Source organism: Panthera pardus, unplaced genomic scaffold, assembly GCF_024362965.1.
Source record: "Panthera pardus isolate Hobbes unplaced genomic scaffold, ASM2436296v1 HiC_scaffold_22, whole genome shotgun sequence".
Lineage (NCBI taxonomy): Eukaryota > Metazoa > Chordata > Mammalia > Carnivora > Felidae > Panthera > Panthera pardus.
In genome coordinates, this window is record NW_026526788.1 from 21,681,559 (window position 1) to 21,708,626 (window position 27,068).

The window sequence follows — 27,068 nt, forward strand, 5'->3', positions numbered from 1 at the left end:
CATCTTCGCTTGTTTGCAAAACTGTTCTCACCAGGTAACTGCTTTCATTGCTGCAAAAAAAGTCACTACCTTCAAACTCAATAGAAAACTGAACTTGACATTGTTTGCTAAATCTTAAAAGAAAAATAACCAGAACCAACATTATTTTTTAATAATACTTTCCAAATAAGCTGGAGTTAAGAACAGCCGTCAGGAAGTTCTTTGCCACCTTTTCTCCTGCAAACCCCAGAGATAAAGAACATAGAACACAAAAATAGCTCCTCGCCCCAGTTCTTCTTGGCTCTTGCCCGGATACTGATTAAGAGAAGGGACTGTGATGTGAGTTGGGTGTTTAATATCAATTCTTTGCCCCCTTCCATTTTAATGGAGTTCCTCCCTAAAATGTGGTTGTATAAAAAATGTAAACTTTTATTGTAATACATGTTTATCTTATGTTTATGGATTTTTAAATTAAAAAATACTTTCTTTTTTCCTCATTTTTTTCCTTCTTTCTTTTATCTATCTATCTATCTATCTATCTATCTATCTATTTATTTGTTTTTTGGAGAGAGACTAAGAGCGTGAGCAGGGGAGAGGGGCAGAGGGAGAGAAAATCTTAATCTTTATTTTTGAGAGAGAGACAGCATGTGAACAGGGGAGGAGCAGAAAGACTGAGGGAGACACAGAATGTGAAGCAGGCTCCAGGCTCTGAGCTGTCAGCACAGAGCCAGATGCGGGGCTCAAACTCAGGAACTGTGAGATCACGACCTGAGCTAAAGTCAGACACTCAACCAACTGAGCCACGCAGGCACCCTGAGGGAGAGAAAATCTTAACCAGGCTCCATGCTCAGTGTGGAGCCCAATGTGGGGCTCAATTCCACAGCACTGAGATCATGGCCTGAGCCAAAATCAAGAGTCAGACATCCAACCGACTGAGCCACCTAGGTGCTCCCTAAAATACCTTTCCTTTAAAATTAACTTTTAGATATTGATGGCTTTGTGTTCTCAAAAGAGAGAATTCCACATTTAATATGTCTGCTAGAGAATAGCCCTGAATCTGATCATCTTCACAATTAATTTTAGAAGTGTAAGATCTTGTATTTTGTAGCTTAATCTAAGAACAGACTTCACATTTATTTTTATCAAGACTGTTTAGAGAATATAACTTAGCTACTTGAAAAATTGGGACATAGAAAAAAAGAGTAGAGAAAAATATGCTACGTTATTAATAATGGTGAATCCTGGGTGTTAAGATTTTTCATGATTGCTATTTTTTCTTTTTATAATCTGTATTTTTCATAATTCCAGGAATTGTATTTTTCAAGATTTTGCAAATAAATTAAAACAATTACTCCTGTCAAAAAGTTTAACTGAAAATAAATCTTGTCAAGAAGTCAACATCTTTGCTTTCCCTCATGACATTAAAAGGGAGGAAATTGATGATCAAAATTGTTTTTTAATTCAAGGTTGGCTTTTGCACCATTGGCTTGAATAACGTGTTTTCTTGGGCCATTACTGGAATAATTAGTTCTTATTTGGATTATCACTGCCCATGCTCTCAGGGAACAATACTTTGTCAAATGGAGCCTACATACTGGCAAAATATTCTCCTACGACTTCATCACATTGAGTCTCTGTAAGGCATTTGAGGCCAAAGATAGTTTAGAAAATATTGCTCTAATTGAGGGAAAGGACAAACTGGCTGGACAACTCCACAAAGGCTCATCTTCTACATTCTCACAAAAGACCAGAAAGTACTTCTTCACCTCCATAGTAATAGTACAATATTTCTTTCTTCAACAGATTACAAATTTTAAGACAGTTTCCTCCCTCTGGTGCCTTTCTTCACATGGCTAAATTTAGTCAGTATCATCTTGCCCTCTGATAACTTTAAAGTTCTGCATTTTGGACAGAAGTAGAAAAGAAGACCTGTAAGGGTCCTCTACCTTCTCTTGTTTCTCATTCCTGTCTCCTCCCAGGAAGGACAGAGGAGGAACAGAAAGGAGACATTTCAGAGTGCTTGTCAGGCAATGTAATATGGAGATCGTGCTATGATTCAGGAATAGCCCTGCCTTCAAAGATCTTATAGTCTAGTAACAGCAACCCATACAAAAAGTGTCCAGAAAATAATGAAATTCACGCTGGGCTGCTTATGTGGGAGCCCAGAGAAGCAGCAGTGAGTGGAATGCACCATCCCCACAGAACTGGTCTCAAGGATGGTGAGCACTGTAGTGTCCTTAGATCCCTGGTTTATCCATCTTGGGTATGAAATGTCTTCATGGACTCCCCCGAGAATCTGATGTCCTCCATGTTACAAGTTTCATGGGAAATACATTCTAAGTTCATATATATAATTTATAATTCTCTGAAATCGTGTGGGAGTTGAGTACTCATGCTTGTCAGCATATATTTACACACTACATATAGTCAGCTACCAGGAAGATCAGATGCCTAGAGAGTTCCTCTGGCTGCGTGTTCCCAGCAGGCATGGCATCTACTGGCATCTGCAGTTCCTCTCTTGGGTACTCCCAGCTAAGGAAACTAATACAGCAGTTCCCTGAAGAAGTCCTTGTTCAGTCCCTATGTCCAGGGGCTGGAGGACAGAATGTCCGTGCAGTGGCTCCAGCTAAATGCTCTGTACTCCAGTGGATTAGCAACCTTTCTCTGAGAGACTTCCAGGTACAGTCCCACCCGACCTAATGTCCCCATTACCTGGGTCACTATCTGAAGTTCAAGTGTCTCAAACACTCAGTACACTTTCCGGTCGCCCTATTCGTCTAACAGAAATGGGCTGTCTCCCTTAGATACTTCTGTAATCCTTTCATGTGAAGTCTGTTTTACTTCTATGCCTCATGCAATTCAGGGCCTGGCAGGTGTACTTCTTGCTCTCTTTTGCAATTCCAAGTCATTTCTCCTCCTTCCTCTTTCAAAAACCCAGATCCCCTGAAGCACCAGACTATCACTTATTAGTCTTCCTTGTTGTGTCCATCCACTGAAATCCTCATTACACCCCCTTCATCACTGATGGTGGCATCCTATAGCCCAACATCTTTTTCTCTATTACAGCTCCTGACAGATTTCTTAGCAACTTCAACATTCATGTAGCTATTTCCAAGGCTCTGGCCTTTCAAGTCCTTGGCGCCCTTCACGCTGATCCACTTCAGCCATATACGCACATGACCATGCGCTATACCTTATGACCAACAGTGGCATCACCTCCAAAATACACAGTGTAAGCCTCTCAATCATCCACTCTTTCACCACGCATTACCCCCATCTTGTCTTCAATTTCCTCCTTATTGGCTTATATGCTATCTCCAGGCATTGCAACTGCTCCCTTTATATATTACATCCTTGGCATTTCAACCATACCCTTCTGGAAAACCCCAAACGCATTTAAGCAAATTCAGTTGCACCTGGATCTGAACAGTTAAAGAATCCCAGAGAAAATCACCTGACCCTGCAGACTAGACTCACTTGAAATTTGTTGTCATAAATCTTGAATGGACACTCCATGGTGCCAGACAGTCTTATGAAACTTCCCTGGCAAATCTGCTTTCCCATCCAAACAAAACAATGGTTTCACATCCAATCCTCTCTCTTCCTTCTCCCAAACTCCTTTCCATCCTTCACTTTCAGCCACCTCATGCTCCATGGAGAAAACAGAGGCAATGGGATGAGTACTAAGTCAGCTTCTTGCCACCGCCTCCAGCAACCTTCCCGAATCTGTCGCAGTGCTATGTTTCCTCTCTTTTTGCAACGGAAGTGGCGTCCCTGCTTTTATGTAAAGCCAACCCTCCCATGGGGGCACTGGCTCTCTCATGTCATCCAGGTCTTGTCCTGGCTTCTTAAGAAGAACTTAGCTACTGTCATCATTCCCTGTCTTTTGCATTGTCAATTTCTTCACCTCTACAATCTTCTTCCCATCAGTGAGATGCTTTTCCCATCCTTCCTGTGCTAACAAAACAAAACAAAATGCCCCAAACCCAAAACCAAAAAACCTTCCCATGGTCCCATTTCTCCACCAGCTATTACCTTGTATCTCTAATCTCCTTCATGATAAAATGCCTCAGTATAATGTCCTTTTTATTCTTTATCTCCTTTCTTCCTTTAACCCACTTAGCAAGATCACCAGTCACCTGCATCTTACAAAGTCAGTTGTCAACTTTCTGTTTAACACTGTAGAGCAGCTAGCATGCTTGGCCACACTCTACTCCATGAATAGCTTTCCGCCTCAGACAATCACACAGGTGTACCTGGTCTTCTGACCTCAATATGTGTTGCTTTGCAGTCTCTCTTTTGGTTCTTCCTCCTTTTCTACGTCTCTAAATACTGGTGTGCCCCAGAGCTCTGTGCTTGGTCATCCTTTGTTCTTTAGCCATCCCCAATCATGTTCCATTGGTTTAAAATCACTCACTACATTCACAGACGACCATCTCAGGTCTCAGGTTTGGACCCCTGACTATCATCCATACTTGTACATCAGACTGTCCTGCTGATGTAGCAACAGCTGGCTGTAGAGCAGACATATTAAGGTTCAATTTAGCTCTACTTTCTACCACTCTTCTTTTGTTGACTTTACTCTTGGAACGTTGGCCACATTTTGGAGCATAGGATGGGTTGAGACCCATCCCCAGGGGCTTTGCACCTGCTGTTCCTTCTGCTCAATAAACTCTTCTTGGGGGGAAAAAATTATCCTTTTAATAATTCAGATCACAACTCAGATGTCATCTCCCTGAGTGGTCTCTTTCATCAGTCCATATAAAGCAGCTCCTCTAGTCACTACCTACACATCTTGGCCACGTTTACCTTCTTCATAGCATTTATTTCGAACCGAAATGGTTTCATTGGCCTATTCATTTGGGTATTTATTATTTAACTCCCTTCACTAGATGCAAGTTCTATCCTCTGAGGGTCTCAGGCTGTCTCATTCACTGCTGCATCCCTGATACTTAGAAAGGTGTCTGGCACAAGGGAATATCTGACACTTGACTGCTTGCCAGCTCTACCTAAATGGTGGTGAGGATTAATATCATTAGTAAGGTGTTTTGACTATACACTCTTTTATAAACACCTGCTAGCCTCCTTTTCACAATGTGGATGACAACCAGTGATACCAGAGCACCCTCGATAGCACTCTTCTCTAGCTGAAACATATGTACCATCTTGACTGAAAGTGCTGCTCAGAATAGCTCCCTTAGAATGATTTCTCTCTGCAAATTTATACCCAGGCTTAATGTGGTGAAGAACTAATAGCACTTCTTCAAATCACACCTACTAAATGAACTATACTTTTTATAAATGCACTCTATCATATATTGATCAGTTTGAGGTTCTTAACTCATATGAATTCTTAGCCCCCAAACTGCTAGCGTGATCCATGCTTTCCTTAGAGTAAATTGGTCTTTTTTAGGTTCCTTTAAAAACAAAGCTAATTTAAATCACAGGCTGGTTTGAATCAAAGGAGTTCAGCCACTCTACTGGAAAGTTTAAAATTCCAAATGATAATGCCAACAAAACTGATTTGACCAAAGTTAGAAGGCTAAGCTCAGCTTTACTATTTATTTCTAAAACCTCTATTTTATTAGTATTAATAATACTCTATTACTATTAGTAAATAGTATTAATTCAATTAGTAATTCTCTCTGTACTTCTGAGCTATAATGAAGAGACAATAAATTAACTGAAAAAGTCCAAAATACCTAGTATTTTCAGAATCAAAAAAACAGTTTTGATAGTTTTCATACAGGTTTAAATCTCAGTGTGTGTGCACTCTGTGTGCATGTGTGTGCTCATGAGGATGGACAAGAAACCACATTTTAGGCTTGATTGTATTCACCTATTTTGACCAAGACCCTAAATAATTAAGCACAGATCTAATTACTAAAAACAATTATTCTATTCCAAGGAGCTGAATGACCAGGATTATTCAGCTAAAAGGTCAAGAAACTTGGAAAATGATATTTGTTTCATTTTATTTCAATAAAGGAGATGTGAAATATTTCTTGCCATGCAAGAAGCAAATTAAGGGCACTATCTAAAACATTCTTTTCCTTTTTAGTGACAGGAGACCTAAACAGACAGGTAGCTGGATTTGTTGAAACTAAAAGTCAAAAACTAAAAGAATTTTTTTGGATGAAAAATCAATTTTAACTTTTGGATCTAATATTATAAACCTTTATTCTAAAAAGAGAAACCCAGAATTATTTTTCTTGGTTTCTACTTATGATCTATCCATAAAAGAAAAAGGAAGCTGACATTTACAGACAGAGATTCTAAGTGGTTCTCTTTAATTTTTTTTAATGTTTATTTTTATTTTTGACAGAGAGAGAGAGACAGAACATGAGCGGGGTAGGGGCAGAGAGAGAGGGAGACACAGAATCCGAAGCAGGCTCCAGGCTCCGAGCTGTCAGCACAGAGCCCGACATGGGGCTCAAACTCATAGACTGCGAGATCATGACCTGACCCGAAGTTGGACCCTCAACCAACTGAGCCACCCAGGCACCCCATAAGTGGTTCTTTTTAGAAAGATGGATGAAAATGGGAAATACCATACCTGATGAAATGATTAATGAAAACAAAAGTCCAGGTAGGTCTATTTTAGTAAGTAGTTCAAGTTAAAATCTTTAGTCGTTAGCCTGAAAACTCTACAGTCACATGCAGGCTCATATCAACAGGAAGATGGGTGATACTGGACATATTCTAGAATCAAAAATTAGATCAATTATGTTTTTTAAAATCCTTCTTCTGGGGCTACCTTTTCTTTCTCAAGTACCTAAGGAAGTTATCCAATATTCCACAGAACTGATGCGTGCCTCTATCTCTTTTAGTACAATTTCCACTTGAGTCATAATTTTGTTACTTACAATTATGCTACTTCAAAAAAACAAGACAATAGAAAAAATGTAAGTGAACCACTCATGGAAGTTTCCCCTTAAACTTGTGGTCTTTAGTAAATAATAGCAATTTGAGATATTAGAATTTCAAGGAAAAATTTTTTAAGTATAATTCATTGTCAAGTTAGCTAACATATGGTGCACACAGTGTGCTCTTGGCTATGAGAATAGATTCCCATGATTCATAACTTAAATACAACACCCAGTGCTCATCCCAACAAGTGCTCTCCTCAATGCCCGCCACCCATTTTCCGCTCTCTCCCACCAACCCCCTATCAGCCCTCAGTTCGTTCTCTGTACTGAAGAGTCCAAAGAGGAAATTTTAAATCACTTCTTCAAAGTTTCTATGGTGAATGCCTCATTAATTGGAATGTTCAAGGACTGGGATGTGAATTTAATTTTTGGTTTAACTCAAAGACTTTTCAGTAAATACTTTCTGTTTAGCCTTTGATGTTGAAAATATTTCATAAATGTATTAGTTCACTTCTGTTTCACAGAGTTCAGTCACTTGCTCAGTAAGAAAGGTACTGGCAGGAGTTCATTGTTGTAGATAATATTCATTGTGGTAGAGTGAGGTATTGGGAAAAAATGGAGAAGATACACTCTATGTCATAATTTGAAAACTATTATTTACAGTATATCCCTAGTTGTAGTTTATTTCATCCGGATTTCCCCACTTTTGTGAACAAAAGAAAAAAGATCTGTTAATACAGGTTTTACTGTTAGTTTTGTTCCAGTTAGTGGAGGTTCCATGTACTCTTCTATTAACCTAATGCATATTTCTGTAAAAATTATATTTTCAGGTTTTTTAATGTTTATTTATTTATTTTATGAGATCAAGAGAAAGAGAGAGAGAGAGAAAGAGAGAGAGAGAGAACAGGAGAGGGTCAAAGAGACCGAGGGAGTAGAGAGAATCCCAAGAAGGCTCTGTGCACTGTCACTGGAGAGCCCAACATGGGGCTCAGTCTCATGAACCATGAGATCATGACCTGAGCAGAAAAATCAAGAGTCAGACACTTAGCTGACTGAGCCACCCAGGCACCCCAAAAATATATTTTCTGACTGTAAAACAAAAACACACATTATTTAAAAAAATAAACAATGCAGGAAAACTTAAGCATTGTCTACCATTTTGGTGAAAAAGATATTGATACATGCACATGCCCCATATGCACACAGCATACTTGATATACTCAGCAACACTTTGATGCTCTTATGATATCCTACATGATCGTTTTTAATGCTTTCATAGTGTTCCATTATCTTTTTTAACCCAACTCCTAATGATGAGTTCGAATGTTTCCAAATTTTATTTTAAAACATTGTTACTAAAAAAAAAACACCCAAACTTTGCATGTATCTCTTTGCACACTGGTTTAATCATCCTCTTTGGATAAATTCTAGAAAGTATAAACTATATTTTAAATTCTATGCCTACTCCAGCACAACCAGAATATTTCCTATGAATAGATACTTTGTAGACATTCTCAATTCAGAGAGCTATACTGATTGTTATGCTGAGCTAAGATTTATATCATCAAGACACCAAATGACTATAACTATTTAAAACTATGTATAAAAATTCTAGGAAAGCAGAAAGTCTAGTGCCCCAAATGTGAATATTTCTATCACACAAGCGCCAGCAGGATTTTGGCAAAAAGCTCCCCATAGTACCTTAATGAATACAAGTGGTCAGGGTTGTGGTTTCACATTTCATCAAGGGAATGCCCAGGGGCAAGGATGGAATGTCAGGTGGAAGTGAGATCTCCTCATTCAGCACTCTGCACTGACCTCCAGCAGCTGGCTTTAGGCAACAATCAGGGGATCCACACACACTACACACTCATTCATTGTCTCAGCAAACCTCACTGAACACCATCTCTCTGTTACCACGTGTGCACAAATGGTCCTTGCCAGGGAGCACCATCAGTCTAGTTGATGATAGCTTCAGGACCAGCTGTATTCGCCCGGAAGAACTCTGCCTGAGCAATTCAGGGACATGGGGCATGAGTGCTGGCTCTGGGAGGGTGAATGGATTGGGTTGCCTGAGATGGAGGCAGACTTGTTCTCTGGTCACCCACTGAATGACCCCAACACCCCCTTCTTTCGTTACCTTCACAGTAGAAAGGCTAGCTACTCCTTTTTCCAGGCTCCCTTGTGGTCAGAGAGAGCTAGAAGAGGCAGTCCTGGTCAGTGGGACAAAAGTCTGCTGGGAGCTCAAGAAGAGGCATTTTCTTTTTCTGAAAAAGCCACTGCAGTAGTTACCCTCTCCTTCACTTCTTTTTGCCTTAAATGCAGGTCTGAGGCATGAAGTATGGGGTGAAGGTCAACATCACTAAGCTTCTGAAGTAGCCTCAGTGGCCCTCTACTTTGAGATGGAGCTTTATGGGGAAAAGCAAGCTCTCTGTTTACACCACTCCTAGTCAGATATACTGCTATTTGCAGCTGAAGGCACTCCTACCATTCCTGCAACTAAGATGGTCTGTGGGTAGAGGCAAGGATAAGGGGCCATGACCAGGCAAAACAGCAAGCAGGTTTCAGAACATGCACCTTCAACAACTCTCTTATCCTCTCAATGGCCCTTTCAAGCTCAGGACGCATAGCTAAGTATACAGGGCGATGTTTCTCCTAAGCGTCAAGGCCTAAAAGTGTGTTTTTATTAGAAAAATATGAGGACACCATCTGATAATGAACCTGAAACATGGTTTCTTTGAGATGCAACAACTTCAAAAGTTCCAAAAATAAAACAAACAAATCCTAATGTGAATTATAGAACCAAAGAGTAAATATAATGTGGGGTCTAAAGTGAGTGTGTGAAAGGCAGTACAACTAGGCAATGGGTATGTATGCATATAATGTCCTTTCTGTATCCCTTTTCTCTGACAGAAACTTTAGAAGTTTACATGAAGATAGAAGGCAAATTTCTAAAAAAGCTAACAGCCAAAACATTACCAGCACAGTGGAGTTAAAAGGAAGAAATTTTCTGTTATTTTGTTTGTTTGTTTGTTTAATTTTAGGAGAAAAGAACGGCATCTAGAATATCATGGATCTTCGCCAACTGAGCAGCCGAAAAGATTATTCAAGCCTGCTCAGTATCACAGAAATCATGTAAAGGGGTGTCTCACAAGAAGAAAGATCTAATGACAAAAATGTATACAATTCGTTAGAAAAATAAGACAATATTCTATGCAGACTGTTGTTATAACAAACCCAACAACCTAGGCAACTGTTTCCCAAGGTATGAGAAAATAAGCCAATCATTTTTAATTATGGACAATTTACAAAATCATAAATAAATGGGGAAGAACCATGCATCTTAAAGGAAAGAGTAGTAACAGCAAGGAAACATTAGACATTTTCTGCATATTCCCAAAGGGTGAGGGACACTATCCTTGGTGGTGGTTTTTTTGTGGATCTATTTCACTGTAGTGACCAAGGGGTCACTACACATTTGAGTGTGAAATAAAAAAGGTGTAATAAATTTCAAGGTATGAAAAACATAGGCCTAAAAATCTAAGAGGGCAAAACAGTGACTGTTATTTACCACTATTTGCTAGTATCTTGCACAGCACCTGGTAAATGGGTGCTGAAATGCTGGGGAAAAAAAGGGGAAAGAAGAGAAGGAAAAGAGAAGAAAACAGGAAACTTGCTTCATGAACAAGATTTTCTTTACAAAGGACTTAGTTTTTCTTAGTCACAGAAGTACCATTTGGTATAAAATACACATAAGTTGCAAAATGATATTAAGGAAATAAACAGCACAGGAAACATTCTTATGAGACACGTTATAGATGAACGTGTTTTGAAGAACACTCTCAAATTTCATTCTCAATAACCTGATAGGTAATATCTATCATCATTTTCACTGAATAATTTTCAAATATTTGTTGTATAATAAATCTCTAAAACAAAGGGCAATCTGCTCTTGAAAGGGAAGACTGAATTACATTGAATGAGGTAACAAGCCTTTACCAAGGAAGCCTTTCCTTCCTTGTAAGGAACATTTCTCTCTTGGTTGCCTAATGTTTAAGAAATGTCTTCTGTTGGCCAATAATGAGAAACCTCTCTAGGAAACTCTCTGCCAAGATTTAATCTGAAGTTATGTTCTTTAATGGGACAGTAAGAAAGCATCAGAGATTTATTGAGCACTTCTGCAACACTTTATGTTGACCATTCCAGGAAACTGTCCCAACAATCACCTTGAGACAGGGATTATTGGTATCTCTGTTTTATAGATGACCAAACAGAGTTCGTGAGGTTAATTAATTAACTTCAGGTGAGTAAGCAATGGAGGTGAGACTGGCAGGGAATCTGGGAATCTGACAGCAAAGCTGACCCCTGATCACTGTCATGAATTGTAATTGTATCAATGGTAGTGACAGTGATAATAATAGTTGATGGTAATACTAACATAGGCATACCTCATTTTATTTGTGTTTCCTTTTATTGTACTTCACAGACACTATGTGTTTTTTGGTTTTTTGTTTTTTGCCAATTGAAAGACCATGGCAATCCTGTGTCAAACAGGTCTACTGGCACATTATTTTCCAACAACATTTGCTCACTTTGTGTCTCTGTGTCACACTTTGGTAAATTTTGCAGTATTTCAAACTTTCTTGTTGTTATTATTAAATTTGTCACGGTGATCTGTTGTCAGTGATCTTTGATGTTGCTATTGTAATTGTTGTGAGGTAACCAGACTGAGCCCATGTACGGAGGTGAACTTCATCGATAAATGTGTGTGTTCTGCCCGCCCCACTGTGCTTCTCTCCCTCTCGTTTCCTGAGACAAAATGATATTAAAGTTGGGGCACTTAATGCCCCTACAATGGCCTCTAAGTGTTCAGGTGAATGGAGAAGTCCATTGATGTGGAAAACTTCAGTGTTGTCCTACATTAAGATATTGCCACAGCCACCCCCACTTTTAGGAACCATCACCCCAATTAGTCAGCAGCCATCAACATTAAGGTAAGACCCTCCACCAGCAAAAGTTTACAACTTGCTGAATGCTCAGATGATGGTTAGCACCTTTTAGCAATAAAGCATTTTTTTTTAAGTTTAATTATTTTGAGAGAGTGTGAGAGGGGGAGGAGCAAAGAGAGGGGAAGAGAGAATCCCAAGCAGTCTCTGTGTTCTCAGCAGGGAGCCCAACTTCGGGCTCAATCCTGTAAACTGTGAGATCATGACCTGAGCCAAGATCAAGAGTTGGGTGCTTAGCCAACTGAGCCAGCCAGGCACCCCTAGCAATAAGGTATTTTTAATTAAGGTATGTACATTGTTGTTTTTAAGACCATGCTATTGCACACTTAATGGACAACAATATAGTGTAAACATAACTTTTACATTATTGGGAAACCAAAAAATTCATTTAATTCGCTTTCCTGGCAGTATTTGTTTCATTGTGGTGGTTCGGAACTGAACCCACAATATCTCTCAGGTATGCCTGTGATAATATACACAGTTGCTGGAAGAATTTCACACACATTTAGTCTTTGTAAGATATACCAAGCCTCAGTTGTCCCTTGCCTGCCAAGAGCAAAAGTACTTAGTTTTTAGGACCAAAGTATTAAATCACTGTATTTGGAAATTCTTTATCAACAAAACAAAACAAAACAAAACTGTTTTCTCTCCCTTTGTACCTCAGTGCTAATGACCCCGGCAGGAAACATTTGTAGCATCTCCTCCAGGCCTCTCAGATACTATCTAGACAGGACTAAACCTTTCTTTACTGCTCTTACTCTGAAATTGTTCTATGTCCACAATTGTTACTCTGGCCCTAGTAGGTATTACACTTTTCAGTTTGGTGCCAGAGAGAAAATGAATAGCTACTCTTACTGTATTCTGAGTGCATACTTAAGAGATATTATCTTAATTTTCTGATAGAAATTATATGGAAACAACAAAATAGATGTGTTCATTTTCTCAGCTTAAAGAAATTCTGGGAACTATTATCCGTTGCTGTGGTCCTAACTTTGTCTTCTTTTTCCTATTTGAAATATTAAAAATAAGTACCTTCTGGGTTTCTAAAATTCTAGTTCACTGATTAGGGAATTGCTTATTTAAAAATAGATCTTAACTTTAACATTTTATGTTGGTACAAAATCAACCTCTACATGTTTATGGCACGTTACAGTAATATTAGAAACACATGATTGGCATCCCCGATTACTTCTGAACTGAAAGACAGGCATTAATAAAAATGAAGAACAGGATACATGTGAGTTACATGAATGGCAATCCTTAAATGATAAATGCACATGACTACCAAACATACAAAAAATACTCATTTGCATTAATAAAACAATACTGCAAATTGAAACAATAATGGCACGAACACTGTTCAACTGTGAAATTGGTGAAGAAAAGGAACAGTTAACACTTAATGCTGTAGAGGGTATAATGAGGTCAACATATTGCTGCCGTGTAAACTGGCTCGACTAGAATAGAAAGCAACTCGATAGTATGCTTTATCAAGACACGAACATTTCCTTTACTCTCCAGTTTTTGTCTCATAGTGGACACACACACACACACACACACACACACACACACACACACAACTTATATTTTAAATTTGGAGCCAAATACCACTCCTTTGTTCCAAGACTTGAACTGTGCTCCAGAGAAACATTGGAACCTAGTGATGCCACTTTGCCTGGCCCCAGGATGTCCATGCTCGGATGAGGACATTCTATGCTCTAACATGTTCAAGGAAGGAAGAAAGGAAGGAGGGAAGGAGGGAGGATAGCACGAGGATTCAAAGTAACTTGGTAGCTAACTGACCTTGAGCAAGTAATATAACTTCTTGAAAATGAGAGCATCCTTTTCACAGAATTACAAGGATCAAATGTGATAATGTACATGAAAGTCCTTTGTAAACAATAAATTGATACACATGTTTTGAGATTTCAAAATTTTTACTTTTTCAGTTTTCCTCCTCAGTGTCCTTTGATGTCCCTCTCAAAGCACTATAGTATCCTATCACTTCCTCCAGTGGACACACCTGCTCTAACATCATTTGCATTCTTACTAAATTTACATAATTATTCCACTGCATACATCCTATTGTACCTTCTGGGGTAAGGACAGCCTACCCCTACCCTGGCCAATATTGTTCCAACAGAGTAACATTATTAAAAATTCTATCACACTTAAATTAACCAAGGCAGAAATACCATAGTCTTCAGGGAGAGACAAGAAAGCACTGTAGCCCTACATTCACGATAGAGGTCTACTCTTTAGATAGAGGCACATCCCGCCTTACATAACCGTTCCTACCAAAGGGAAGCTTCGTGTGACATCTGACAGAAACTTGCTCCTAAAAGAGTGTGCTTAAATTTTTTATCAGAATGCCTTTATAAAAAATTGAAACAGAGTATTCTCCAAGTGGGGCAACAGTTTGCTAAACAGATTAGAATTTACAATTACCTTTCTAACCATCTTTTTAGAACTCTATGCTGTTTTATGCCTAAAATGCCAAGCAAGTGTTTGGCTTTGAAATTAGGGAAAGAAAAAATGAATTCTTCCTCAAGCCTGAGAAGCTCTTTCACTTTTACATGCCTTGGTGGTAATTTCCCACTAGTAAAAGCCTTCGTCCTTCAGGCGATGGAGAAAAATGTGCTAGAATGGCAATGGGTGCCTCATTTCTGGACTCATCATCAGCGCATGGTGTGAAAATGCCATTTGCTTTCCTTCCCAAGGTGAGTAGCCTGATGAGGTGATGAAAGCACCAGAATTACCAAGCCGGGAGCCCATGTGCTTCCTCTGCTGCACTGCAGATTCTTTCTGACCCAACTCCCCCGTCCTCAGTGACATTTAAGGACAGAAATTGCACTTTCCCTTTAACACGGATGCGGCTCTGTGCAAAGGACGGAGGAGGTGATCCACTGCTCTTAGAAACTAAATATTATGATTCTGTCAGTCTCAAATACTAAAATGTTTCAGTCCTGGATGCTTTAGAGAGAGGGGGCGGGGAGGAAATCTGTATTTTGGGTGGTGGGAGCCTGCTGTGAATACAGATGGAAATTTTATGGCTTGTTTAATGCTTGTCTATTTCAATAAAAAGAATAAATTCCAACAGCAGCACGATTTCATTCTATACTCCATGTGTTGCAGTATTGAAATAAAAGTAGCTCTCTATCCTGGAATCTTTTCTTTCTCTGTAGTGTTCAGTTTATTCCAACCCTGCATCTGAAATTTATTGATGAAGAAGAGCATGTTAGCTTAAAAGGAGGGAAAGAAAAATCTCTAGGGGTAATATGGAACACTCAACTCTGTCTCTGTCACACACACACACACACACACACACACACACACACACACACAAACACACACACGGAGAACAGAAATACTCTTTGTCTGGTTACAATAAGAAGCAAACGATGGAATGTCACCTTTGAGGCAATGATATATAGTCATGGAGAAGAAATAGATGTAAAGACTATTCTACTTGTTTTTATCACCCCACAGAAGCTAAGAGGACCAAAGTGAACCCTGTTTCTCTACAATTAAGGCATTATATTGAACTCTTCAGCTTCATCCATGACATTTAGTGGGCATTCTTACTAAATTTCCATTAACTGGTTACCCCACCCTACAGAAGGGTGAATGTACTCCACAAAATTAAGGTATAATCGACAAATCATTGCTGGTTATTTTTACCAGAAGTGGAAATTGAACTGGAGACAAATTAAAATACAACAAGAAAGCAAATTACTTAAAATCTTGTTTGACAGGCTGGAAAGGGATCTGCTCCTCTCTCAGTAAGAATTTGACACTTAAGATACTATTTTAGAAGCAATATACAGAAACTCTACATCAGCCTATGCACATGCCTCTGAATGCCTCCCTTGGGTGGGGGAAGCTCTTTAAAAGGAAAACACAGTTTTAAAGATCCTTCTTTGACAGAGAAGCCTCTAAGAATTAACGTTAAGGTTCAACAACGGCGCTGGGAGTCCTAACACTGGCTGCTTCGGGTACAGGAGGGACTCTGACTGGCAAATGGCACAAAGGAGCTCCCAGGGGTGATGAAATGCAATACATCTTGTTGGGGGAATGAGATAAGCAACTGTGCATTTGTCAAAACTGATTAAATATATACTCAGGATCATTGCATGTGACTCAAGTAAATTACAACTGAGTTTAAAAAACTCTTCCCAGAAACATTATAAAACAATAAGATTCTGTGCGCACAGTTTCAGAATTTTCTGGATACAGAATTGTAAGGCAAATAAACAAAAAGAATGCCTTTTGCTGAGCGTTTACGCAAAAGCTGAGGGCTTCCTGGTGCCACGTGTCCCTGCTTCAGTGCCACGCTGTACTGAGACATCACCATGAAGATTTTATTGTTATGAGATGAAAGAAAATATTGCTGAGAATGCAATTAAAAGCTCTACATTAAATTGCAAGTGCAAGCTAAAATTCTAGGCTAGGCATTCCTGCCATATTCCCTGTGATGACAGAAGGGACCTTGGGACTTCCCAGTCACATCTGAAGCAAATGTCCCAGCCGTGATCCACAGCGCAGAACAGTGGGTATAGGAAGGTCTCGCTAGAAAGTGTGTGTGTGTGTGTGTGTGTGTGTGTGTGTGTGTGTGCGCGCCTCATTTTTTGATAATTGGATAGCGGACCTCAAAGACAGATACATCAAGACCCAATTTTTCTGATACAAAAGGATTCCTCTCCATGGTCAAGCACCACCATGTATTTTACATCAACTCATCCAGGGAACTTCCCATGTAACATAACAACCTACTGAACTGAGCAATAGATCTATGTTTTATCTTTTAAAAACCAACAAACTGGACTGTTTTCTCTCGGCTGCTTTGACTCTCAATGAAGCTCAATTCTTTCATGACATTAGATGTCTGTTTATTTCTACTAGAAGGAATAGCTGCAGATACTGAAATACGGTTGTCAGGTTCATGAAATTAAAAATACATAGAGATATACAAACACACATGAACACAAACATATAAGAAGAATTAGAAAAAAATCATCTCATGAATTTTGGGGTGATGAAATTCCTTACTGGTAATTAGGGCTTTAATATTAAAGCAACATTTTTCATCAAAATACTATGTATGTTTGCCCAAAAGGGTTTTTATAAAAGGTCAACTGAGTGCATTTTAATATCTTTGCAGAAGTCTTTAAAATGCAACTTCAAACTGGAATTCTTTTTTCAATAAAATACATTTCAGAAAGGTTAAACCTAGTGCATGTTATTAGAATCAGTTTGGCAAATTTTCAGAGCATTCTTATATCTCAAGTGTAATCAAGCTTATTTTTATTAATTAACACATTTGCAAGAAAAACCATCCTATTGTTTTTCAAGATATATTCTTTTTCATTTCTCTAAGCTTCTGAAATTTAAACATTTAAAGATGTTTTGTGGAAGAAATGAATTAAATTGTTCATGCAGTTTAACGCAGATGATTTTCTTCTATTTTTTTACTACTCTCCTTTTAAAATCACTATAGGGGCACCTGGGTGGCTCAACTGGTTAAGTGTCTGACTCTTGGTTTCACCTCAGGTCATGATCTCATGGTTCATGAGTTCGGGCCCTGCACTGGGCTCCGTGCTGACAGTGTTGAGCCTGCTTGGGAGTCTCTCTGCCCCTGCCCTGCTTGCATTCATGTGCTCTCTCTCTCTCCCTCTCTCTCTCTCTCTCAAAATAAATAAACTTAAAAGAATAAAAAAATAAAATCACTTTAAATCCATTGCTCACAAAATGGAAGAATACATTAAAACATGTCACTGTTTTAAAGGGTTTACTGTAAATATAACAAAAACTTGTAGGACAGGGGAGAGCAAGAACATAACATCACAGTTCTTATCATAAAGACCGTCATAATCTAAATCTGAGATGCCTTTCAACTAGCATTTCTAAATCCATCATACCCCATGACAATGGATGGCAGCCTAGACAGAAGGCAATGACTTCCACATTTCTCAAAGCCATTCACTAATTATTCTCCAGGCTCATCTTGTATCAGCTCAGTGGGGTTCTGTTCTTTCAGGTGCAAGTACAGAACTTCATACTGGAAACCCAAGTTAAAAGTCAACCTAAGATGCTATTTTTGCAAAGCAAAAATGTTATTAAGAGTTAACAGGAATAAAGGAAAGCAGGAGGAGAAGATATCTTAGACAAATCGAAGCCAATCCCTCCTCATTCCTTTCTTAACACAAAGTATAACTAGCCTCTCAGATGCTTGCATTTGACAGCCCCTTCATTTTGCTGGGCTCCTCCCTCTCTCTTGCACCCACATTAAGCCATCCTGTCTGACAAGTTCTACTTCTTTCTACAAGTTTTCTAACTATGCTCAGTGCCTTATGCTCACATTTCTCAGTCTTCAGGGCCAGGGTCAATGTCCACCTGTCTCTACTCTCTGGCCCCTCACATGGCCTCCATCTCACTTTATAGACATTCCATATCAACTGGAAGACTATCTTAATTCTTTTCAACTTGTCCGTCTCCCTTACTACACTACCAGTTCTCAAAGGACTAGGAGCACGTCTTACTATTCTTTGTAACTCTAAGGTATATAAATATTTATTGAACTGAAGTGTTATTGAATCAAAACAATATGTGTGTTTCATATGCACTGCACTACACAAATATTTTAGAATTTTGTTACTTTTACATCCTTATTATTAGCCAAATTATTGGCAAATTCATTTGGCTCATTTTTTTGTCCAAATAGTTCTACATAGTTTAGTGTCTAAGGATTCAGTCCATAAAAGTCTCTAAGAAGCCAGCTGCTTACCTAGTAAATTGGTTAGTCTGAAATATAAAAAATCAACCTTTGATAAAGCTTAACACATTACATTATTTGTTCCTCTCTTGTATCCAGCTGATACTGAACTATTTCCATCTGTTCTAGTGAATTCTAGTGAATACTTTTATGTTTAAAGAAGAAAACGGAAACAAGAATAGGAGGGCAGAAGCCAAGAAAAAAAGAGAGAAAGGACAATGTGTGTATGTTTGGCACTTAATAATTACTTAGAAAATAATTTTTGAGTCTGAGGGATAAAGTAATGGGAGATAGGACAGTGGAAAATACAGAAGATAAGGCATTCTCCGGAGGGGACAGAGCTTTTGTATCTTTATAAATCTGTATGTAAATGCTGTTTATAAACGTTCCAATGTATTCACAGATCAGTCAAATGTATATGTTTCAATGCCAACAAAGAGCCAAAGCTGAAAGTGAAAAAGGAAGGATAAATCCACATGCAAAACAGAAACAAAGTTCCTATGAAAAGGGAGTATACAGGCGCTCAATTGTCTTCTCCCTAAAATGACTGTGACCTTGGCCTCTTTTACAAATAGTGGCAACAGCCGAGGCTGAGCTGTGTCATACAGTATGACATGGACAATCTACATACAGAAGACTGTCAATTCGGGGTAGCAAATGATGGCTAAAGGGGGAATAAAGGGGTCTTGCAACCATATCTTATGAGGACTGGCTCAAGAAATAGGGAGCATTTAATTTGGAGAGAAGACACTGGCACCAGAACATCACTATCTTCATCTGTATAAATAACTGGCATATGGGGGGACATGGTAGGGTGTGAGATTTAGTCTCAAAATAAGAGAGCATATTCTAACAATTAGAAGTGTCCAGAAATGGGGGTGGACTATGTTTAGAGGTAGGACATTTCCAGCACCAGGCGATTCATAAGCAGACTGACAAGCAATTCATAAAGCCATCTTCAAGGACAGGCAGGTTCTGCAGAGGCCCTGGGTCCGTGACCTCAAAGGTCCCTTCCACCTCGAAGACTGCACGACTTGGAGACACTCTGTGGGAATTTTCCACACAGCTCTGCCCTTCAATGTATCTGTCCTTTACATAAGTCCTATAGGTTCAAATTCAGACTTCCACAGGAGCTCTCCTTTTCACGGAATCATATGTTTAAATCTGCGATCCATAAATGTCATAACTAACACATTAAATATGATTTGAGTGGTATGAAAATGGAGGAGTGATCAATAGATTTTTTTTCCTAGTATCACTGTAAAACAATTTGAAGTCATATGTTTATCTCAATCATGTAAATTTGAGCATAAGGTGATTTTCTTGCACTTAAAACATTTTACTTATGTAGCTTTGTAGTGGCCTACCTCAAAATGTTTTCTAATAAAACAGTGGCAGTTTCCCTCTAAGGGAAAACTAACTGAGAATGAAACTGGAAAGTAGTAAAGTTCTTTACTGTGTCCAGTCCCCCACTGCCTGGTGAAAGGAGCACGCAGGCTAGGAGCCTCTCCAGGGGAGAAACGGGGTGAAGGTCACAGTGTCCTTCCCTTGTTTCAGGTGGCATGGGGGGAGGAGACAGCTTTGGCAAGTCCAGGTTGGGAATAATAAAAATAAGGTGATTGTGCTAGAGCGTTTTATCACCTTGCCTATATTTTTACTCCTTTTGCCCTGAGCCATTTTCCAGAAAACTAAAGTGTATATAAAACAAGCAAACAAAAACCCCCTGTATGTACTGTATAATCTAAATTTGTGTGGGGTCAAAAATAAAGTTAAGCAAAAGATACCAAAAAAAACCCCAAAAAACCAAAAACCTTAAGAAGTAAAACACGTGACCCAGGAGTTAAAGAGCCAATGAAATAAAAGTAAGGCAAAAGGCGGGTGCCTGGGTGGCCTAGTCAGTTAAGCATCCTGCTCTTGACTTCCGCTCAGGTTATGATTTTGTGTTCATGAGTCTGAGCTCACATTGGACTCTAAGCTGAGGGCATGAAACCTGCTTGGGATCCTATCTCTCTCTGCCCCTCCCCAGCTTGCTCTCTATCTCTCTCTAAAAATAAATTTTAAAATAAAATTTAAAAAAAAGTAAAGCAAAAGCCAACTGGGTTCTAGATGAGACCCTATATAATGAAAGCAGGAGTCATTGCCCAAAGCTAGATTTTAAGTACTTCCCTGTATGTGTGATGGCATGACACACACAATGGTCCACTGTGCTTGTATGCTCAGTAGATAACAGAAAATTTAGGAAAAAGTAATGCCCACTGATGACACAGGAAATTAAAAAACAGGTAAAAGACTCCTAGAGGAGAAGGAGTGACATCATAATCAGAGATGGAAGGCAAGCCTCTCAAAGTTACCAAAACTGAGAGAGTTTTAGAAGCAGGTAGTACAGAGGACCTTTCCCTTGCACTACCATTTGCCCTTGCCCCACCACATTCCACCAATTCTAGTACACCCTTGGGTTTGTCTCAGTTTCATCACTGGAAGCCCCACATCCTAGGAAACCCCTCAGCTGTGGACAAAGAAGGCTGGCTGGTCACACCAACCCCAGCTGCATAAGGCAGAACCTCTCCTCTTGCCAGTTGAGAGCCACAGGCCTCAATAATCTCTGATGAACTAATGAAAGCTGGAGAAAGAGCACAGAGCCCTGGGCAGAGAGCTGTCATTATCGGTTGACAGGACAGAGCCAAGGGGGCCTAGAAGAAGACACCCCAGGAATCAGTGGTAACTCTGCTCCAAGGAACTTGTAGTCCAGTAAAGTGTACGAAGGAACCACTGGCGTCCCTCCACACAACTGTGGCAGGGTCCTCGACATAACACAGACAAGGAAAGAGCAGCTGAAGTTGCAAACTTAGAGGCTATGCCAAGATCCAAAATCAAGATTGGTGACTTTTTTTCATCTAGGTATCTTCATACACAAAGGACTATCCTCCACATAAAGTTCCTAAGAGATGCGAATAAATAGTTGTAACAGTTAAGAGGAGAGACAGGACTTCCAGAAGGAACAGAATGGGAGAGGGAGGTACTGCAGGCAGCATGAAGGACCCCCCCAACCCCCACAGCGGGGGAGCGGAAATGTATGCTCTGGGAAAGGAAAGGTAGTCAGTCCCTCGACTAGAACTAAGTAAGGCCAACGAGTGTACGTGTGGAAAATGAGGTTGTACGTGTGGCGTTGGCTTCAGAATGAAGGACCTAGAATGCTGTGCTAAGGAGTCACCAACATAAGGAGAGCAGAAAGTGAGAACCCTTCAGTGTGGATAAAGATGAAGCCCTTGTTGTCCTTTGTGCCATTTTTCAAGGTAACAAAAGTTGAAATGAACTAAACATACAAAAACAAGACAGGGGAACCTGGGTGGCTCAGTCGGTTCAGCGTCTGACTTCGGCTCAGGTCATGATCTCACAGTTCGTGGGTTCGAGCCCTCCATTGGGCTCTGTGCTGACAGCTCAGAGCCTGGACCCTGTTTCAGATTCTGTGTTTCCCTCTCTCTCTGTCCCCTCCCCTGTTCACTCTCTGTCTCTGTCGCAAGAATAAATAAACATTAAAAAAAATTTAAAAAAAACCAAGACATTAGTTGGGTACATTTTGGTACACCCATAAAGTCGAATACCATAGATCCATTAAAAACCTTACAAAAATGTATTTACTGACACAAACATAATGCTCATATTATATTGTTCAGTAGGAAAAAATCAGGTTACAAAACAGGAGGTGCCACCATTATCTCCATTAATTTGGGGTGGGGGGAGAAAGAAAAGGGAAGAGAAGGGAAGGAAAAAAAAAACAGAAGAGGGAAGAAGAAACTAAGTATATACATGTAAGAAAAATATTGGAAAAACATATTTCAAGATGATAGCAATAATGCTTTCTCTGGGTGACCTTAGCCTCCCTGTGTTGAAGGCTGTGTCTACAATGTACATCAATTATTCACATGGTGAGAAAGAGGAAGGTAAGAGAACTGACAGAATGTCCCAGAACATTATAGGTAATCAAGCAGGGAGTAAAGGTGGCAAACAGGTATTAAATGCTGTCAAAGGCTCTGAAAGAAGTCTTTGATTGGACAGTAACATTTAGCAAGAAAATCCATCTGCCCAAGGTTAGTCTATTTCTCTGTAATTGTCCCTGAGAAACACATATCAGAGACAGCCTCAAAAGCCCTCTTAGGAGAGTCACCGAAACTGATCTTTTGCTGACTAGCTTCCTCCGAGTGGGTTTCACTCTGGGAGTCAAGGAGCAGCTGCCCGAGGGAGACCTTTAAATGCAAAGGTAAACCCATTAAGGCCTACCCAGGGGAAAAAGGACTGGCTTCTTACTCAGTTTAGAAAATCTATCGAGGCACCTGCAACTGGACGTTGGGTGCTGCTGCGGAATAAGCTGGGGCTGTGCGGAGTGATCCTGGGAAAGCCACTGCACCTGCACAAAAGCCAAGAGTCCCTATACCCCACACCACGCACAGTGCTCTCTCTGGAAACCACATTTCTTTCAATAGAAATTAATAAAAATTGGCTCTGGGCTTAACTGCCTTATTTAGAATATATATAATACACATTTGGAATACATCTCAAATCTAAACACACATATGTACATGTATATGTAATTATTAATATTACACTTTATATAAATGTATATTTTTCTCCACATATACACATACTTGTTTTTCATGTATTTTTTACCCTGCTTGGAATTACCTTCAGTGAATTCACTTCCTTCTTTTAACTCACAACTCTCACTGAATACACTTAGCATAACATAAACTCATTTCTTCCAAGTGGATGAGGGCAAGAGGAAAGGAGTGGGGAGGTGGGAGGAATGAATATTGGCTGAATCCCTGACTTGTGCCAGGCACTTCATGTTCAATTTAATTTTGTCTTCATAACATCTCTTTGCAATAGGTGTTATTGGGGATGAGGGCATAGATGCTCAGAGAGGTTAAGTAACCAACTGAAGACTACACAGCAAAGAAAGGGTGGTGAGGAAGCTCAAACCCAAACCTACATGACTCCGCAGCTCACCCCCAGGCCCACTCCTCATTCCACGCAGCCTCCAAAAATCAATCTCCCATTATTTCAGAGATCCTCAGCAGCACTTAAAAAAAAAGGCTGGATTAGGCTCTATGTGCAGATACAGAACAGATCGCATTAATAATTTAGGTTCTGCTAGAGCTGCAAAGCAGCTCTAGGAAAGCAGGTCAAAGCCGAGAATGCCAAATGCACCTAAGCACACTCTCCCTTCCTGACACTGCAAACAAAACCCTAACTAATCCACCAGAAAACAAAAAGATAATGCCTATCAGATGCCAAATGGATGGCTATGTAATTATTTTAATCTGATCCCATAGAAAATCCACTGAAACATGTTATGTAAAATCAAGTTACAACCAGCCAGTGGAGACAAGGCTCTCTAGTGGAGAGCTAGGACAAAGCCCAGGAACCGGATCCACACACAGTGGAATGGGAGGAAGTCAGGCTGCCATAACCACGCTGAACAGCTGTGGAAAAACCAAGCCCAGGGTTTATGTTAACACAGCAAACAGGAAAAACACCTATTTTAATGTATTCATGGTCACCCTCAAACACCCAATTTCAGCTAAGATGAGGCGCAGTCAAAACCTTTTGAAGTGAATCACAGACAGGAATTGGGGAGGATTACCAGGATGGCTAATTCTACACTAATGAAAATAAATGAATGTGCGAGTTTCATATGCTTGGGTCACCAGTATTAATATATTAATTCTATTTGAAGTAATTGTGGTTAGAATAAATGTCCACAACAAAACCATTTATTTTTAGGTGGCAATGACTCCAGCTGAAGAGGAAGAGTAAAGCAGGGATCCTTAACAATGGCCATTCTTCAAAGGAAAAAAAAATTAATTGCATTCAGCATTTTCCAACATCAGTATGGTTATCTTCTTACTTCGAAGCAGGCAAATATATTTTGAGTGTTGACAGAGCTAAGTAAATACACTCATTATGTTATTGAATCAGGTAGTGGTGTCCCAACCATTGCACAGAGGGACAGCAGGTCCTTACGGAAGAAGGGGGAGCAGTGGCCTGTGTGGGGATTCGGTGACCTCAGAGCCTTCCAGCCCATCCTCTCTCATTCACCCCTAACCAGCCAGGTAGTAGGAATGTGGCTGGGAATTATGAGATTGGGCATTTGGGGGATTTACTGATAGAAAACAAAATGCACTGCTCAAGATAATGGTTTTGACAAACATTGCTTCCCTAAGCAATGGTAAATCCACAGTACCAAGGTCAATCATGATTTTTTTCCTGATTCAAAATTGCTCTGTGCTTTGCAGTAATACTTAACGTCGCCATGTAACATTTGAAGATAAAAACACAGGGTTTAAGTCACGCATCATGATTTAAAAAGCACTTCTTATCCAGTATTTGTCACATAAAACAAATGAACAATAACATTAGTGATGAGAAGCATAAAAATGATTTAATAACCGATTAGAAAATAATAAAAAATAAAAGTAAAAGCTTTCTCCAAACGCAAGAATCTTACATGAGCGGTGAAAAACCTATAGGCAGAATAGTGAAAGAAGGGAAAGACCTTAGTCTGATGGCCATGAGTTCACATTCTGCCTCTGTCCAGTGGTCACTGTGACTGTTAAAGTCAATGTCTGAGCCTCAATCTGCTCATGGGCAAAAGGAGAAGAAAGCCATGTAACTCAGAGACTCACATAAGTGTGAAGAGAGAGAACAGCCTTTCACAACTCCCAATTATTTTATTGTAAACAAAGCCTAACTTTGCTAGCACAGCTCCTACGGATTCAAAGTGAAGTGTGTTAGAAAGCCTAAAATCATCTGTCCTAAATAATCAAGTTGTTTTGTTTTTTTTGAGATTCCAATTTTTGCCAACTCCCTTCCCCAAATTAAAGCTTTTTACTCATAGTTCTTACCATCAAGGAAAAGAAAAAAAAAATCACTTCATAAGGACTAAGAGGTCTCTTCTATCCTGGCAAAGAACCTGGCAGCACCTATGGTGACTCAATTCTAACATTTGTTGGTGTCGTCGGCTAAAGGGTTTTTTGTTTTTTTTTTTTAATGTTGGTGCTAATTTCTTACCACTCTACAAATTGTTTTTTAATTTGTAATTTAGGCTCTGAAAATTAGTCTGTTTTGAGGCCGAGTTCTTCAAAATCAGCTTAACAGTTTTCTCATAAAAATGGTAAGCATGAAGCACAAGGCATTGGGAATATACTCATTTCAAACATCAAGAAATCAGCCAACACAAAATGGTTTCACTATTTGTGTTCACAAATGCCAACAGTTTGGAAATAAACTGTACTCACACTTATTTTACCATTAATATAATTATGGTCCTGTTGAGGCAGGATGCATTTCAGGTAACTGTACGATGTGAAAGTTAAATTATTTATTACATCCAGCATTATTACCCTCCTGCTGTCCATGCCCCAACGTGTATTTTTCTTTTGGGAGGAAGAAATCAATCACAAGAAGGATTTTCTGAGGCATTTTCTAGGTGTGGAAATATACCCTAGCATGGTGGCATCTCATGGTCCAGGAAAGATTCACCTCACGGATCCCAGTCTCCTGTGAAAATGGCTCTCAGTGGGGACTTGGAAACAATCATGACTGACAGGGACTGAGGGGGGAGAAGTGGCGGACTAAGCATGGGCTGGGAATCAGACTCACCTGGGGGGAAATTCCAGCCTTACACTTACTAATTACGCAACCCTGGGCTTGCTGAAATGTTCGAGAGTATGCCTCCCCTAATCCAGAGAAGTAGGATAATAGCCCCCATTCGTGAGACCTGAATACGATAATCTTCTTAAAGCACTCAGCAGAGCTCCTGGCCCACCACAGTTCCTCAGTGACTTACAGCTCAATAAAAGAAAGAAAAGGTAAATTCTTCTCCATATACTTTTGCTGATAGGCATCTCTCTGTACTGCCCTTCTTTGAAAAGAAAACTCACTTAGAGTCTGTAACAAAAGTGTCTAATGAGAGATGTCCACATTTCAGGTTCTGTTTTTCTTTTTGGTTTAAGGTGAATAGGGCTGTTTACACACTGATAATTCTTAGTGGCAGTTGCTGACGTGGGCCAATTTGGTCCGGGCAGGGTGGCTTGCTTTGTCTGACTAAAAACTGTTTGGCTTCAAGGGTGGCAGTCTGAGAAGCAGAGAAGGGGGTGTGCTGGCAAGAAAGACAGTCCACAGGCCACTGTGGGTTCTGAAACCAGGTACAGATGGTGACATCTCCTTATCGACCAGATCATTCACTCTCCCCTAGGTCCCCAGCTACCCTGAAACCATCCGACACCTCTTTGGTGGCCACATTACCTACAGGGGGTGGAAAGCCGGTTGGTAATGGAGTGCATATACTTTATGGACATATTTATAGGTAATGTTTTTGTTTCAATAAATATATATTATATATATATAATTATATTACATATAATATATATATATATAATATAT

At 39.6% G+C, this 27,068-nt stretch overlaps 1 protein-coding gene across 29 annotated transcripts in view; it reads right to left on the reverse strand.

The window, feature by feature from the left end:
* Window positions 1-27,068, reverse strand: part of ANK3 (ankyrin 3) — a 679,089-nt gene that overhangs the window by 297,944 nt on the left and 354,077 nt on the right. The gene's annotated exons all lie outside the window — the stretch shown is intronic.